This window comes from Zootoca vivipara, chromosome 6, assembly GCF_963506605.1.
Source record: "Zootoca vivipara chromosome 6, rZooViv1.1, whole genome shotgun sequence".
NCBI lineage: Eukaryota > Metazoa > Chordata > Lepidosauria > Squamata > Lacertidae > Zootoca > Zootoca vivipara.
In genome coordinates, this window is record NC_083281.1 from 33,544,122 (window position 1) to 33,560,407 (window position 16,286).

Here is a 16,286-nt window from a genome sequence, read left to right on the forward strand (position 1 = left end):
ACAGTAACCAAATTATCCCCTTCTCTCAAGTAGGAGAAGATGACTTCAACGGTGTACATTGTTCCATAACTAGCCTTGTGTATGTGCTGGATGCGAGTCTGCCTTGTTTTCATTTAGAAAAGCTATAAACAGATGCCATTTTTCAGTTCCGGGTAGTTCCGGGCCTTTGCCTGTTTTTGCATCAAAGCAACTGCCCATGTTTCCTGTCTCTATAATGCAAGCTGAAAACGATCCAAGTTCTTCCAATTCTGTGTTATAAGTTGGTGGGCTGCCATGAGAAAGAATGTGATCTGCTCTTTAAGTTGTGTGTTCCTTTGGTGTTCATAAAAAAGAGTTAACAGAGCCAGTTGTGGTGTGCATAACAGCGTTTGTTGTGTGTAATGAGACTAATCTCTTTGAAGACATCCATCCAAAATTGCCTTATTTAATCACAGGTTGACTACCTATGGAACATAATGCCAACCACACTACGCTGTTGCCAACAAAGAGGAGATGAGGACAAATGATGTTCGATGCCATTGGTGTAAAAGTTTTAAGATGTTTTCTCTTTTCTTAGTTGGAATTGAACTTAAAGGCCCACATATTGGGAGATTTTTTTCCCTTTTTAGTTTATATAGTTTGTAATCAGATAAATATCTCCATTTATGATCTGTAAGTGCATTATATTTAATCTTCTTTCATTTATTTGTAATAAAGGCAACCACCATTTCTGTAACAGTGCCCCACACTCTTGGTCAATAACTATAAATGATTACTTTGAGGAAGAGATATGTGGCTGACTTGGTCAATCCAATTATTTCTTTCTTTCTTGTCTGGAGGAAAGGGCAGAAAGCCTATTAACTTTAATACTTGACATCTGATGTTGTCTGTCAGATGTCTTACAGGCATAAATGCAGACTGGTTGGTGGGTATCCCCCCCCCCCGAAAAAATCACTTCTTGCACAATTATTGCCTTCTAATAAATATCTTACCATATTAATAAACTGGGGCAATATGAAGCAACTTGCAGCTTGATGTACCTTTACTAGTCTTGTTTCTTTCAGAATTCAAAAGTCTAAAAAGTGTTAACAAAATCATGGAAAGTCCTGTTCAGGGGGGAAATGACATATAAACGGGACTTGGAGAGGTCAAAAAAGCAAGGACAAATTTATTTCTGTTTGGTATGATTTTATTGTTTCCATTTATAATGCAGGATACACCCAGTCTCCTTCCACCCACCCCCAGCCTATAAATGTGAATAATACAATAAAATAGAGATGTATCCTGAGCTTCACAAACTAATGTTTGCTGGAAATGCAACTCACCCCCTGCCAAATATCCATGTTGCTGATGTTTCTATTTTTATAGCCTTGTTATAATTTCTATTATATCAATGATGCCTCTGGCCCCTTTTATGTGCCTGCTTTGATATTTTGTGCCTGTTTTATATGATGATTCTGTTCTATGCTTGATTTAGCATTTTAATAAATAATTGATAATTAGTTTGAAAAGAAGGAAAGTGAGTATTAGGTGTAGAAATCAGATTCCTGAGAATGTTGGTGCAAACAAGGAACACAGGAAGCTACCATATGCCACGTCAAACCACTGGTCCATCGAAGTTCAGTTTTGTCTGCACCAGGGTTTCCCAAACTTGGACTACAGTTCCCATCATTCCTGACCACTGATCCTGCAAGCAAGGGATGGTGGGAGTTGTAGTCCAAAAGCAGCTGGAGACCCAAGATTGGCAAACACTGGTCTACACTGACTGGCTGTGGCTCTCCGCAGTTTCAAGCAGGACCCTTTCCCAGTCCTACGTGGAGATACCAGGGGTTTAATCGGAGACCTTTTGTATGCAGGGGATGTACTCTCCCACTGAGCGATGGCATGTCAGATCCATTTCTTGATCCTGACCAGGTTTTCAGAATGCTCTGATTCTTTTGTTTTCTGGAAGGAAGAAGACTAGGCTGCATGCAGCTGTAGGCAATTGCAGGGACTCCCAAATAGAATCATACACCTGCAAAATGTAGCCTGAATCCAGATGCTTATTTCTAAGAGTCCCAGTTTAATACTGTAAATAGAAACAGTTTATATTAATATATTTATTGCAACAGGGTATGTGTTTTCTAATTTGAAATTGGAATATGGGTGTTAACCAGCAAGCCTGTTTAAAATACAGGTTTCTAGCTCTCGGGGCTACAAAGAGGTGTTTTAAATTTGCATTGGGAAAGCCTGCTAAAATCTCAGTGTCCAGAGCAGTGGCTGAAGACAATTTGCAATGAATGGTGTTCCATGCAGCTTCTTGCCCCGCCCTACAACTTGAGAAGCTGGCATCAGTTATGCAAGATGTTTAATACTGAATGCTTTTGGTGGAACAATCATTATTCATGATTTGCATGATTTAAACAGACTGTCAAATTCACATTTGTTGCAATGGGTTATTTAATCTGTTTTAACAAAAAAAAATGATAAAAAATGCAGTGCGCACACAGCCCTACAAATTATTGCAGCCTCTGGAAGGCTGATGTGTGGCCAGGGGATGGACTTGCTAACCTCCTGGCACCTCCTCCCCTTACAAACACAACAAGACTGTTAAGATGAAGACAGGAGCAGATTATTTCAGGGGTTGCTCCCTGTCCCATGGAAGTGCCCTCATCTCATTTCAGACAGGCATAGAGCCTTCTTCCAAGGAGTGAACTTGGATTTGCCCGGTGCTGATTGGCCAGCCTTTCTGTAACTCAGGAAGCAACTCCCCAGACCTCTTCTCATAGCTGGGCTATGCGCAGGACTAATTGGTGAGCCCTTGTGCTGGACAGCAAAGCAGCTCAGATCTGTCCTGCCCCCACTTCTGCAGCCAGTCTTTATGGCTCAGACACACATTTCCCAGCATCATAATATGAGTTACTCATCAGATGTATACATGGGCTTCGTTACCTATGCACCTTCGTTTGATGGAGCATGAAGTCATTTTCTTTTAGCTTCGGGATAGAACTCATTTCATGCCAGCCAGAACCTCTATCCCCAAGCAAAGCCCTTGTAATTGGTAGTTGTTCCATTTCAAAATGGCACAACGTAAGCCTTGATGCAGCTCCCTGGGTTTTGTGAGAGGCTCCTAAATTCTGAATATTTTTTTCAGTGTCCTCTCGAGAGGAGAGTTTGAACCACAGCCAAGAGAGTCATAACAAGCCATTTGCCATGTACACAATAATGCAATTATGAAGTCGCTCCAGACCTGAGATTCAGATAAAGGAAGAGACTGGTGTATAATTAATTGTGTGATGCGAGAACAAAGACTTCTGCATTCATATTAGCTGTTAGGTTGCTTAATTTGAAATAGTTTTATGTACAAAAGTAATTACCTCTAATACAAGTATTAGTGGCATAGGGTTGTCTCCAAGTAGGTTTAACTCAGAGTTGACCCATTGAAATTAATAGACCTAACTTAGTATTGTTCATTAAGTTCAGTGGGTCTACTGAGTATGACTAGCATTGGCTATAACCCGTATATGTTACTTCACATTTTCCTTGTTTACAGTGCTTCATATACGTATATGAATCCTTAAAGCAGCCATGTTGGGTTGTGTTTGTTTGTTTAGTCCAGCGTTTCTCAACCACTGTTCCGCGGCACACTAGTGTGCCGCAAGACGCTGGCTGGTGTGCCGCGACGTGTGGCGACGAGAAGGGCGATTTGCATTGTCACGTGCCTGGCGGCCACCAATATGCAGCACTGACCCGCCGGAAAGCAATATTTCTCCTCCTCTTTCCCAAAGCTCAGTGCAAACGAGCCTGGCGGCCGCCAATGCACAACACTAACCCGCCGGAAAGCAATATTTGGCAAGTGTTTCTTACAGTCATAATTATAATATAGCGCGGCACAGAGTTAAATTTTTTAACTTTTTTAATGGTGGTGTGCCTCGTGATTTTTTTCACGGAACAAGTGTGCCGTGGCCCAAAAAAGGTTGAGAAACACTGGTTTAGTCATTTAGTCGTGTCCGACTCTTCATGACCCCATGGACCATAGCATGCCAGGCACTCCTGTCTTCCACTGCCTCCCACAGCTTGGTCAGACTCATGTTGGTGGCTTCGGGAACACTGTCCAACCATCTCGTCCTCTGTCGTCCCCTTCTCCTTGTGCCCTCCATCTTTCCCAACATCAGGGTCTTTTCCAGGGATTCTTCTCTTCTCATGAGGTGGCCAAAGTATTGGAGCCTCGGCTTCAGGATCTGTCCTTCCAGTGAGCACTCAGGGCTGATTTCCTTCAGAATGGATAGGTTTGATTTTCTTGCAGTCCATGGGACTCTCAAGAGTCTCCTCCAGCACCATAATTCATGTAAGGTAGACCAGTAATGTAATCCCTTGTTACAGTTTGGGTGGGGTGAGAGAAAGAGAGTGGTTTCTCTAAAACAGAGATGGGGAACTGGTGGCCCTCTAGATATTGTTGAACATCAACTCCCATCATCCTGTCTATGGACCATGCTGGCTGGGACTGATGGGAGTAGGAGTCCAAAGGATCTGGAGGACCACAAGTTCCTCATGTTTGGTCTAAGGCAACCTGGTGAGTTCAAAGCAGAGACTCAATTCAACCTACAGGTAGGTAGCCGTGTTGGTCTGAGTCGAAGCAAAATAAAAAAATTCCTTCAGTAGCACCTTAAAGACCAACTAAGTTTATATTTTGGTATAATTCAACCTGAAGACTTACATATGACATGAGGTGTGTGTGTGTGTGTGTGTGTGTGTGTGTGAGAGAGAGAGAGAGAGAGAGAGAGAGAGAGAGAGAGAGAGAGTCATAAGCAAATGCATTTTGTAGTGCCAGGCTCAGCCCTGACTGGTACAACTAGACTGATTGCTGCCACCACATAATCTTGTTTCATCATTCATCCTACAGGTATAGCTGCTAGTAAAATGAATGGATTCTTTTACAGCCGGGTAGTGTGCTGTTTATGTGAGTTTTTTTAAATAGGTAATCCAGCTGCACTCATAAAGCTGGCACATATTTAACAAAGGAAATGTTGAGGGAGAGAGAAAGAGAGAACACTTGTGGAAGTTGAGTCTATTTAAGGCTATTATTATTATTATTATTATTATTATTATTATTATTATTATGCCACCCTTCTGACTGGGTTGCCCCAGCTACCCTGGGCGGCTCCCAACCAAAACACAATGCAACTTCATCACCTTCAGCTAGGAGTGGGAAACATGTGGCCCTCCAGATGTTGCTGTACACTACAACTCCCATCATCCCTAACCATTGGTCACCCTAGCTGGGGCTCATGGGAGTTGGGCTCCAACAACATCTGGAGAGCCACAGAGTCCATGCCACTGCCTTACATAAGAACATAAGAACCTGGTAGATCAGGCCAGTGGCCCATCTACACTACCATCCTGTTGAAGGAAAATAAACTCAGGTGTGTATCTCATTCCTCTGAATGTGTGGTCCACCTTTAACCTTCTGACTGAAGTTGTCCATCTCTACCTGCTTCTCTAACGCAGTCCAAGTTCATGGGGGTAGGCCAGCTATTAAGACAAGATCATGAGACACCATAAACCTTTCACTATCCACTTTTTCCATGTCGTGCATCCTTCAGCTTCAGCCATGTGTTATTTATTGAAATCGGTCAAGACTTTGCCATTGACCTGGCATAAGTAGAATAACTCCCTTGTCTGCGCTGTCAGTGACGTCTTCAGCATCTCCCTCAAAACTGAACCTAATGCTCCAAAACTCTGGAGGCACTTTGTGTCTGTTGTGTACTGTTCCAACAAAATTCATTAGCTCATAGCAAATACAATTTAGCTGCAAGCATATATAAAAGAGGAAGGGAGCTGGCCAGTCATGAATCATATATCCGGTGCATAATGCGGGCTCAAGTCTTTATTACTTAGATAACAGCTCATCAAAGAAGAACTTGTTGGGTAGAATAATAAAGTGAGGACGACAATCATATCTCTTCCAGGGGCAAGAAGAAGGCAGAGCACGAAGACTTTGGGAGTGCTGTTAGCAAAGCTATGTATGCCCTGAAGCTGATGTTTCAGCAGAACTACTGGTTTTGTTCCTCCTCACCACCCTTTATTTATGTATTGCATTTTCATTCCATCATTGCTCCAAGGATCTGAAAGTGGTATACACGGTTCTCCTCCTCCCCATTTAATCTCCACAACAAGCCTGCGAGGTAGGTTAAGCTGAAAGTGGGTGACAGGATCAAGGTCACCCAGTGAGCTTCATGGCCAAGTGGGGATTTGAACCCTGGTCTCTCAGCTGCTTTGTCTGACACTCTAACCATTAAACCACACTGGCTCTCTACACACTGCAGCCCTCTGTGCCCTGAGAACTGGGGGACCCTCCTGGATCTTATAGGTTATGGCAGAGTTAGCCAATGTAATGGCCTCCAGCTGTTGTTAGGACTTCAGTTTGCATTATCCCTGATAATGGGGGTGGGGCTATTGGAAGTTGGAATCCAAAACCATTTGGAAGGCACCGTGTTGGCTACCTTCTATGGAGGGTTGCAGCAGAAGAAGTGGTGAGTGGTTGTTGTTTGCTGGGAGGGGAAGGTTGTACAAATGCAGTACAAACATCACCAGCGGATACCATCTAACTCCCCTGACAATGCATTTGCACTGCACCAACCTCTCCTCTTCTTCCTGGTACGCAATAGTGAGCCACCTGCCAGGAAGCTAACCTAGCAGCTCCAACCCAACCAGCAAGCCCCTTCTGTTCTACCCAGGAGGAATGGTCTAACACAGAGAGAGAAACTTGGCAGGATATGCAAGCATTCCCCAACCCAACTGCACCAGGGTGGTGAAGAGGGTAGAGTGTCAGACTAGGGCCTGGGATACTAAGGTTCAAATCCCTGCTTAGCCATGAAGCTCATTGGGTGACCTTGGGCCAGTCGCTGCCTCTCAGCCTAACCTACCTCACAGGCTTGTGGTGGGAATTAAAGGAGGAGGAGGAGAACAATGTGGGCCACCTCAAGCTCCTTGGAGGAAAGGTGGGATGTAACACAGATCAATAAGTAAATAAACAAATGATTCCATTTTGAATTTCCTGGTGCACAGGCAAAGTTTGTTTTGCAGAGACAGTTGCACCATTCAAAGGTGTGTGTGTGTGTGTGTGTGTGTGTAACCCAAACAAATAATAACAATTATGAACCGTCATTTCTGACCTTTACAACAAATTAAGAATAAATGATCTGGGGGAAATCATTAGAGCATGCAAACAAATCACAGCGAGAAAACGTCCTTGCAAAATCTTTGCAGCTACTCTAGGGAAGGAAAGATAAGCAGATTGCACCTCACTGGGCAAATTTACGGAGAGAGAGTAATTTTCATCAAGTCAGGAGAACGGAATGGCACAATGTTCCCAATAAGAGACCCATTATTCTGAATTAATAACCCACCCTTCCCCAGTTTTGTGTGGATTAACAGATAATATGATAAATCCTTTAGGAAATCCATATAAAGCCATCCCTCCCCATGAAAGAAACACATCAAAGCCATTCATTTGAACAGCATAACAAAATGCTTTTGTTTCACAGGGAACGGGGAGAGACAAGGCGCACACCAGATGACAGTTTGTCCTCCCTCGGATATGGAAAGCTAAAATCACATCTTTCAAACATCTTTTGTACGCCTGTTGAAAGCTCTTTGTGTTCATTGAAGACTCAACCAGAGAATGGGTGCCTGGGAGAAGAAAAACACTGGGGATGCGAAGAACCACTTAAGTCACATGTTCCTTCTGCCGGCATTCAGTCCCCAGTGGCCCCTGTTGAGACCCAGTCCATAGAAGCCTCTGGTGAGGACTAGAGGCTGGTGCTAAATGAGGTGTGTATGCCACTTTGAGCTCCTTGGAGGAAAAGGTGGGATATAAATGCAATGGACAAATAAATACTCTGCTTAGGTTGGATAGAGCACAAGATACTGCTTCGGTTCAGGTCAAGAATAAGGAAAACTGCTTTATCCCTGGTCCAGCTAGCCCTCAGGCAAGTTATACCAGGTATAGTTAAGCACTGGAATAACCAATAAATAAACCCACCATGCAGGGGGTAAGTGGGGGGGGGGGGCAGAGATAGTGCTTCTCCACTGGTCCAGGTCAACCTGGCTCAGTTATACCAGGGAAATGTTTTACACCGTTCATGTATTTTGTCTGCTGTTAATAACAGAGCCTCCACCAGTGCTTATCGTTCTTATTTTAATGCATCAGATCAATATAAAAAATAATAATCCATTATGTCCCATGCACCAGTGGTGACATGACAAATAAGATAAAAGCCTCCACAGTGCATTTCAGAATATTTCCTTCAATTAGGAAAGCATGGGTTGGTCTATTTCTGGTCCTGCTGTCAGTTCCACATTTGTTTGCAGCAAGAACAATTTCATAACAACAGCAATTGATACCACTGCAGCATATAGGAAATGAATCCACGGGTTGTTGTTGTTGTTTTAAAAAAACCCAACCAAAAACCCTACAGCATTTCAATAGTATAAATGTAAAAACGTTACATGTCTGGTAGCGGCAGCAGAAATAATAAATGTGTTTGAACAGTTTCTCCTCTACACTGTCTCTGAAAGTCCCGTCGTTTCTCGTAGTCGGTGCAACAGGGCCAAAGCAGGTGTCCTAGATGCTGAGAGGGATAGTGTTGCATCAATGTGGCAGAAAGGGATCTTCCAGATGTGCCAAAAGTTAATTCACAGCCAGCTAGATTGGATTGCATCAGTCGGTTCAGCTCCTAGCTACTGCTATAACATATATGGGGCTAGATTCAGGTAGGTAGCTGTGTTGGTCTGACGCAGTCAAAATATATATAAAAAATTAAAAATTAAAAAATTGTCCAGTAGCACCAACTAAGTTTGTTCTTAGTATAAGCTTTTGTGTGCATGCACACTTCTTCAGATACCCTGCACACGAAAGGTTATACCAAGAATAAACTTAGTTGGTCTCTAAGGTGCTACTGGACAATATATATATATATAGGGGCTGTTTTGCATACAGTGGTGTCTCCTGCAGTGTGGGCCAGAGGGTGTGCTTGCATAGAGATAGGAACATATGATAATGCCGTATACCAGGGATAGAGAAACTCAGACCTACGAGCAAGCTGTGGCCCTTCAGGTCTCTTGATCTGACTCTCAGGACTCTACCCTGGGCCACACCTCATCCTTCCCTCTCTGCAGGCCTCACCCCTCACTCTGCAAGCTCCCTGAGAGTGTTTTGCCTGGTTGGAATGCATCTTTGAACTCCGACCATGCTTCTTGCCTGCCTGAGTGGAGGATAAAGAGAGGAGTGCGACTGTGTGCAGCCTTTGCTACAAAGGCAAAATGTACACTTGCTGCTCTGCTCACTTGTTGCCTTTGCCCCCATGATGTACCACTGACGTCAGTGGTGGCTGGAGCCCATTGGAAATGGTGGGGAAGGTGGCAGGGAGGCCAACAGTAGGTGGCACTAGAGAGCCAATGACAGGTGGAGCCAACTAGCTCTACTTTTGTCCCAACCTCCTCCTCCCTGCTGAGTTCTTGCAAGGCCAAGACTGAGGCTAACGAGGAGAAGGAGACTGGCAGGCAGTGCCACTTCCTTGGACTGTGTAATTAAGAAAGCAGGTGGCCTTGGAGAAACCCAAACTGAGGGTGGTGGGGCAGTACCTCACTTGCTCTGATGGACTGGCCTCCACTGACTGGCATATGACACCCCTCTGGAAGGTTGTCCCTGGTCTAGAAAAGGTTCTCTATCCTCACCTTAGGCCAGAGTTTCCCAGACTTGGGTAGCCAGCTGCTTTTAGACTACAACTCCCATCACCCCTAGCTAGCAGGACCAAAGGTCAAGGATTATGGGAACTGTAGTCCAAAAACAGCTGAAGACCCAAGTTTCGGAAATCCTCCCTTAGACTGAAGCAGATCATTTGGTCCATCTGGCTCAACAGGATTGCCAAGAGGGGAAACTTTCCTAATCCTGCCTGGAGATAGCAGAGATTGCACACAGAAATTTCAGCACAAAGAATTCATGTTCTACCGCTGAGCTACAGCCCTTTCCCCCTGAGCACAATATAGGTACTGTTGGTGTGAACCAGTGCCAGCATGCACACAACTGTTGCAGATTTCTGTGCCAGTACACACAAATGGAGCCTCTATGCAAATGTGGCTTGGCTGTGAGTCCAGTGGAAGACCTGCCTGCTCCAGGGGCGATCACATGGGAGTAACCCCATCAGTAAACAGGGGCGCGGGTGGCGCTGTGGGTTAAAGCACAGAGCCTAGGGCTTGCCGATCAGAAGGTCGGCGGTTCCAATCCCTGCGATGGGGTGAGCTCCCATTGTTCGGTCCCAGCTCCTGCCAACCTAGCAGTTCGAAAGCACGTAAAAGTGCAAGTAGATAAATAGGTATCGCTACAGTGGGAAGGTAAACAGCGTTTCCGTGCGCTGCTCTGGTTCGCCAGAAGTGGCTTTGTCATGCTGGTCACATGACCTGGAAGCTGTATGCCAGCTCCCTTGGCCAATAGAGCAAGATGCGCATGCAACCCCAGAGTCAGTCATGACTGGTCCTAATGGTCAGGGGTCCCTTTACCTTTACCTTTTAAACACAGAGATTCTCCTTTTCTTGAAAAAATGGTAGGAATATACTGAAGTGAGAACTGCCTGGCCCAGAAGGCTCCTTGTTTCCTTATAATGGTGATTGTATTGTGCTTTATCACCTGCCCGCTCCTGTTTTGAGCACAGTTATGAATTCAGGATGACTCACAGGCTGCAGTTAGAGCTGGCTGCATTCTACTCCCCTTGTCCACAAATTCAGACCCTGGAGCCTGAAATAATCCTTTCCCCCATGATATAGGATGAATTAAAACTTAGAGTTAACACAAGGGTTTCCAGGAGATTCGATGATAAGAAGAGCCCTGCCAGATCAGACCCATTTAGTAGAGGATTTTGTTTGCCCTAACAGCCAATCAGATTCTTTGCTGAAGCTCACAAGCAGAACACGTGAAGGCAACATCCATCTCTCTCACTATCGTTGTCTCCCAGCAAAAGATATCAAGTCATGCTGCTCCTAGACCAGGAGGTCCCACTTAGCCATCAGGGCAAATAGACACTGACAGATCTACCCGTCATACATTTTTCTAAATCTAAGCCAGTGGTCTTCACCTTGACTTGTTCCCATGAATTCCATACATTATGCATTATGTAAAGGAGCACTTTCTCTTGTCTGCCTTGAATCTCCTGCCAATCAATTTCACTGGGTGACACCACCACCCCTCAAGTATTATTACTGTGGGACAAATACTATCTCTAATTATTTTGTCTGTACAATGCACAATAAACCTCTAACTTTAGTCATCTCCCCTCCACATACTGAAAACCCTCAAATGCTTAGCTTTTAACAGTATTTGATACTCAACACGGCATAATATTTAGCATTCAATCATTGCCATGCAATGATATTTGGCATATGACTACTGCAATTTTCTATTTTACAAGTGGAACCTGCATCCAGTTGCAGGGTGGAATTGTCCCCCCAGCCATGGCCAAGGTTGCTCCACTCCATGCCCCCACCTCTTCTGTTTCCCATATCCTCCAGCTCAGTTTCTCTGCCCACTGAGCATGCTCATTGGGGTTTCCTAAAGGTTTCTGTACTTCCTCAAACCTTGGGGTTCCCCGAATTCTGCTGATACCAGCCTCTTGTGTGTTGCTAGTACAGTCTTGGCAATATAAGGATGGGCAGCTGAAGGCTAAGGTCACTGTTAGTATACAACAGGGATGATAAACTTGTTGGACTCCAACTCCTGTCAGCCACTCCCAGCATGATCAAAGGTCAGAGAAGATGAGACGAGGGGCAGACTCTGGTCTTTCAAGTGGAGGCCAAAATTCAGCGCCTCTGCCACCTCTCACCTTCCCTTCTGCTCAATTCACTATGTTATAGTTGTGGCACCCTGCAGCACCCCCTGCGCTTGGTGTCCAGTGCTGCAGAACCACTTGCACTGCCCTAAACCCACCTCCAATGAGAGTTGTAGTCTAGCAACATTAAGGGAACCACGGGTTCTACATCCTTGGCATACAGGCAACCTGCAGCAATCAATTCTTTTTTCTTCTCTTTTTTTGAAATAATTTTTCTTTGATTTTAAATGTATAAAATTATAACAATACAACCATCCACATCCACATATGGAGATTCCTCAGAATCGCTTGACTTCCCACCTTCCCCACCATGGGTCCTATGATTAAACCTTTTCTACTGCATCTTTTTCAATAGTCCATATTTTATATAAATCCATTATCTCCGTAGTACTTACCACATTATGAGTGTTATTGCAATCCTGTTAATGTTTTCAACTGCTTACAGTGATCTCCAAGATAAATCATAAATTTCCTCCATTCTTTGTTAAAGTTTTGGTCTTCTTGGTTCCTGAGCTTTCCAGTCAATTTTGCCATTTCGGCATAGTCCAACAGTTTAGTTTGCCATTCCTCTCTGGTACAGACATTATCTTCTTTCCATCTCTGGGCTAATAGCATCCGCGCGGTTGTCGTCGCATACATAAAAAGTCTTTTCTGCTCCTTTGGAATATCGGTACATACAATTCCTAACAGAAAAGCTTCTGGAGTTTTTTTATAAAAGTTATTTTAAACATTTTTTCCAATTCATTATATATCATTTCCCAGAACCTGCAGCAATCAATTTGGTTCAAAGATTCCAAAAAGTTCAACTTTTACATTTCAGTATCAAAGTGTTGCACACTAATTTTTCAAAAACCTGCTCCAGTTCCAGAAAGCACTCTATATTTAAGTTACAGAAAGTATTTTTATTTATATTTAAAAGAACTAGTTGTGATTTTTTAAAACTAAGGTTTTAACCTTAGGTTCGATTCTTCTGGGGACTATTGATATCACAGCACTTTCCGCAACAGGACATTAAAGCAACCTGCTGGAATAAATGGAAGTGGTTTAACATGTTAAGCAGCTGCAATTTTTGGTACGTGTGGTGTTTGATTGAAAAGAACAATGGGAAGACAGCTGAATCAAAGAATGCAGAGTTAAAATTAACACAGCTGATGAATCAGACTCATTGTCTTGGTATCTCGCATGACGACTTCGGAAGCTGTTGTAAGAAACAGCGAGAATGATGGGTGCATACAAAGTTGGGGGTGAAATAATTGCTGCTTAATTGGTGAAAGGAAAACATCTTATTAAAAGCAATTGGCGGCCAGATATTTCCAGGTGGGGGGGTGAAAAGGAGGACTTAATGAGAGTGAGGAGAAGAACTGTTTTGTCGTTGTGAACTGCAGACAAAATGGGTGAAAAGACACCAGCTTCTTTGGTGTCTCAGCATTCTCTGACCTTCTCATCATTAGTGCCTGCATGGGAAATGCTTCACCAACTGAATTCCTGCTTGTTGAAGAAGATGCAAAAAAGAAAAAAGAAAGCACAGAGGCCTCCACTGTCGGAGGCAGTATGCTCTGAATACCAGTTGCTGGAAACCACAGGAGTGGGGTTGGGCTCAGGTCCTGCTTCTGAGAATAGGATGAGGAACTAGATGGACCAATAACCTGATCTAGTCAGCTCTTCTTATGCCTGAAGAATGTTGCCAACTCTGCCTCATTAACACAGAGTTGTTACTCCCCATAGAACATAAGAAGAGTCTGCTGGCCCATCTTGTCCAGCTTCCTGCTCTCACAATGGTTAACCAGATGTCCATGGGAAATTTTCAAGTAGGACCTGAGTGGAACAGCACTCTGCCCCCCAACCAACCCACTGCATGGTTTCCAGAAAATGGTATTCAGAAGGACATTGCATAGGCAAACTCGGCCCTCCAGCTGTTTTGGGACTACAACTCCCACCATCCCTATCTAACAGGACCAGTGGCCAGGGATGATGGGAGTTGTAGTCCCAAAACATCTAGAAGGCTGAGTTTGCCTATGCCTGCCTTTGACAGTGAAGGTTGAACATAACCATCAGGGGTATTAGCCATTGACAGAGCAGAGAAGGTTAGTAGGGAAGGTTGAAGCCAGTGGGAAACTTCAAAGTACAAGAGCTTGTGACAGTATCCACTGAATGAGTTGCAAGATACCAGATTTTCCTTATGAACTTCCAGGAAGCACCCAGTTGGTCACCCTGTGAAATAGGATGTTGGACCAGATTGCAAGCCATCAATTTAGACCTGTGGCAGAAGCCATGGGATGTCTGTAGCTCCAGACAGAATACACACAGTGTATATATATATATATATATATATATATATATATATATATATACACACATACATATACACACACACACACACACACACACACACACACACACACATCATATATGTAACAACACACACACATATGTATATAATACATGCATATGTGTTTATATACTAAAATACATTTTTATATGCACACTTTACCCTAGTTTTTACATTTTTGTACACCTCACTTGGCTGGAGAACGACATTGCAAAATTCAGAGAAGCACAGATTCCTAAGGATGGCTATGTTTGGGTTCACATATTTTGAGGGAGAGCGCAAATTTAAATGAAAACTGAATTGAATTTATTCTCTGTACCTAAGCTATCATCCTGATCCAGCAGTATCTTCTTATATTCTTATCTTGGTTCACACTGTTCCTTCTGTAAAAATGCACCCCCTCCATTCTCAAGCCGTAACCATGAAACCTCTCCCACTGCTCTCCATCGTGCTGCCTGCTCTATTAGAAATCTATTTCCTATTCTGCCCCTCAGCTCTTCCCAATTTCCCTCTGAGCCATGCGCCTTAATCAACCTGGCTGGAAGGGAGTTTCTGACAAAGCTTCAGTAAATGAAAACTAGTGACACATATCATTAATTCAGAACATGGGAGAGCAACAGGGGTTGGGGTTGGTGGGGTAAAGACAAGGAGAAAAATAAATGAAGTTTATTATTTGGAACAGGCAATGACATGAGTGACAAATCATTAAGGGTGGTAATTACTTGCTAGATTAGACTCCCTCTAGATTAACATGAATATGTTCACAATTAGATAGTTTTCGTCTGACAGCTGGTACTGTTTGCAAATTGGTTTTCTTTTAAAGGTGGATGTGTGGTATTTTACCTCCAGGATAAAAAAAGAGAGTAGTCTTAAATCCCTACCTGTCTTAGCATAGCCTAGGCTGCTCATGTACTGCATTGCTTTAAAAAATCCTACCATAGGTCTACTTTTTCTATGTTAATTTTTACACCATAATGAGGTGCTCAGCAGGTTTCTTGGCAAAATGTCCCCTGTCCCCTCCCCATCTCCCTGGCCTGGTCAGTTGACCTCTGTTTGCCTATCTGGCTGTGGCCACAGCCATGGGGGCAGCAACACTGCCATCAGTCTCAGCTGCAAAACACAGCAGCTAAATTGATGGCAAGTGCAAAAAGGCATGGACATATAATGCTGGTTCTGCTCTGACTGCACTGGCTTCCAGTTTGCTTTTGGGCTCAATTCAAAGTGCTGGCTTTGAAATTTAAAGCCTTGTGTGGCTTGGAACCACTATACCTAAAAGAACTGAGATTAGCATGACCCTGAGGCTATTTGAGGTCTGCATGCAGAAGTTTAATGGTTCAATCCCTGGCATTTCCAGTAGGGCTGGGAATGTCCCCCATCTGAACCCCTGGAGAATCACTGACAGTCAGAGTATACAATACCAATCTAGATCAGGCATCCCCAAACTGCGGCCCTCCAGATGTTTTGGCCTACAACTCCCATGATCCCTAGCTAACAAGATCAGTGGTCGGGGAAGATGGGAATTGTAGTCCAAAACATCTGGAGGGCCGAAGTTTGGGGATGCCTGATCTAGATGAACCAATGGTCTGACTGAGGCTGCATTCACACAGCAGTTCGTTCCATTCCCCCGAGGCTTCCTTAGCTGTTAATTTCACAATATAATTTACCTCTCACGTGACATAAAAACCACTTATGGAAATCTAGTTGAATACAGGCCTTCTTCCTGGTACCAGCACCAGGTTCTGCCTGGTTGGCATTGACTCATGACAGGGCCTTTTCTGTGGTGGTTCCCCAGTTGTGGAGTGCCCTCCCTAGTGAGGTGCACCTGGCATTAACTTTCAGGAGGACTTTAAAAACATTCCTGTTCACCCAGGTGTTTGGTCACTGAAGAACATGTTCCTGGCAATCCTGAGATCACTGGATGGCAGGATGTTTTAAACTCCAATTGGTTTTAGAATATTTTAACTGTTTGTTCATGCTTTTATTTCATTTTTAAATTCTGGATCTCTTTGCCGCCCCGGGCTCCTTTGGGAGCAAAGGCGGGATATAAAGTCAACAAACAAACAAATAAATAATGTGCCCCATTTCTGGAACAGAAATCAGTCCAACGAGCACATTCA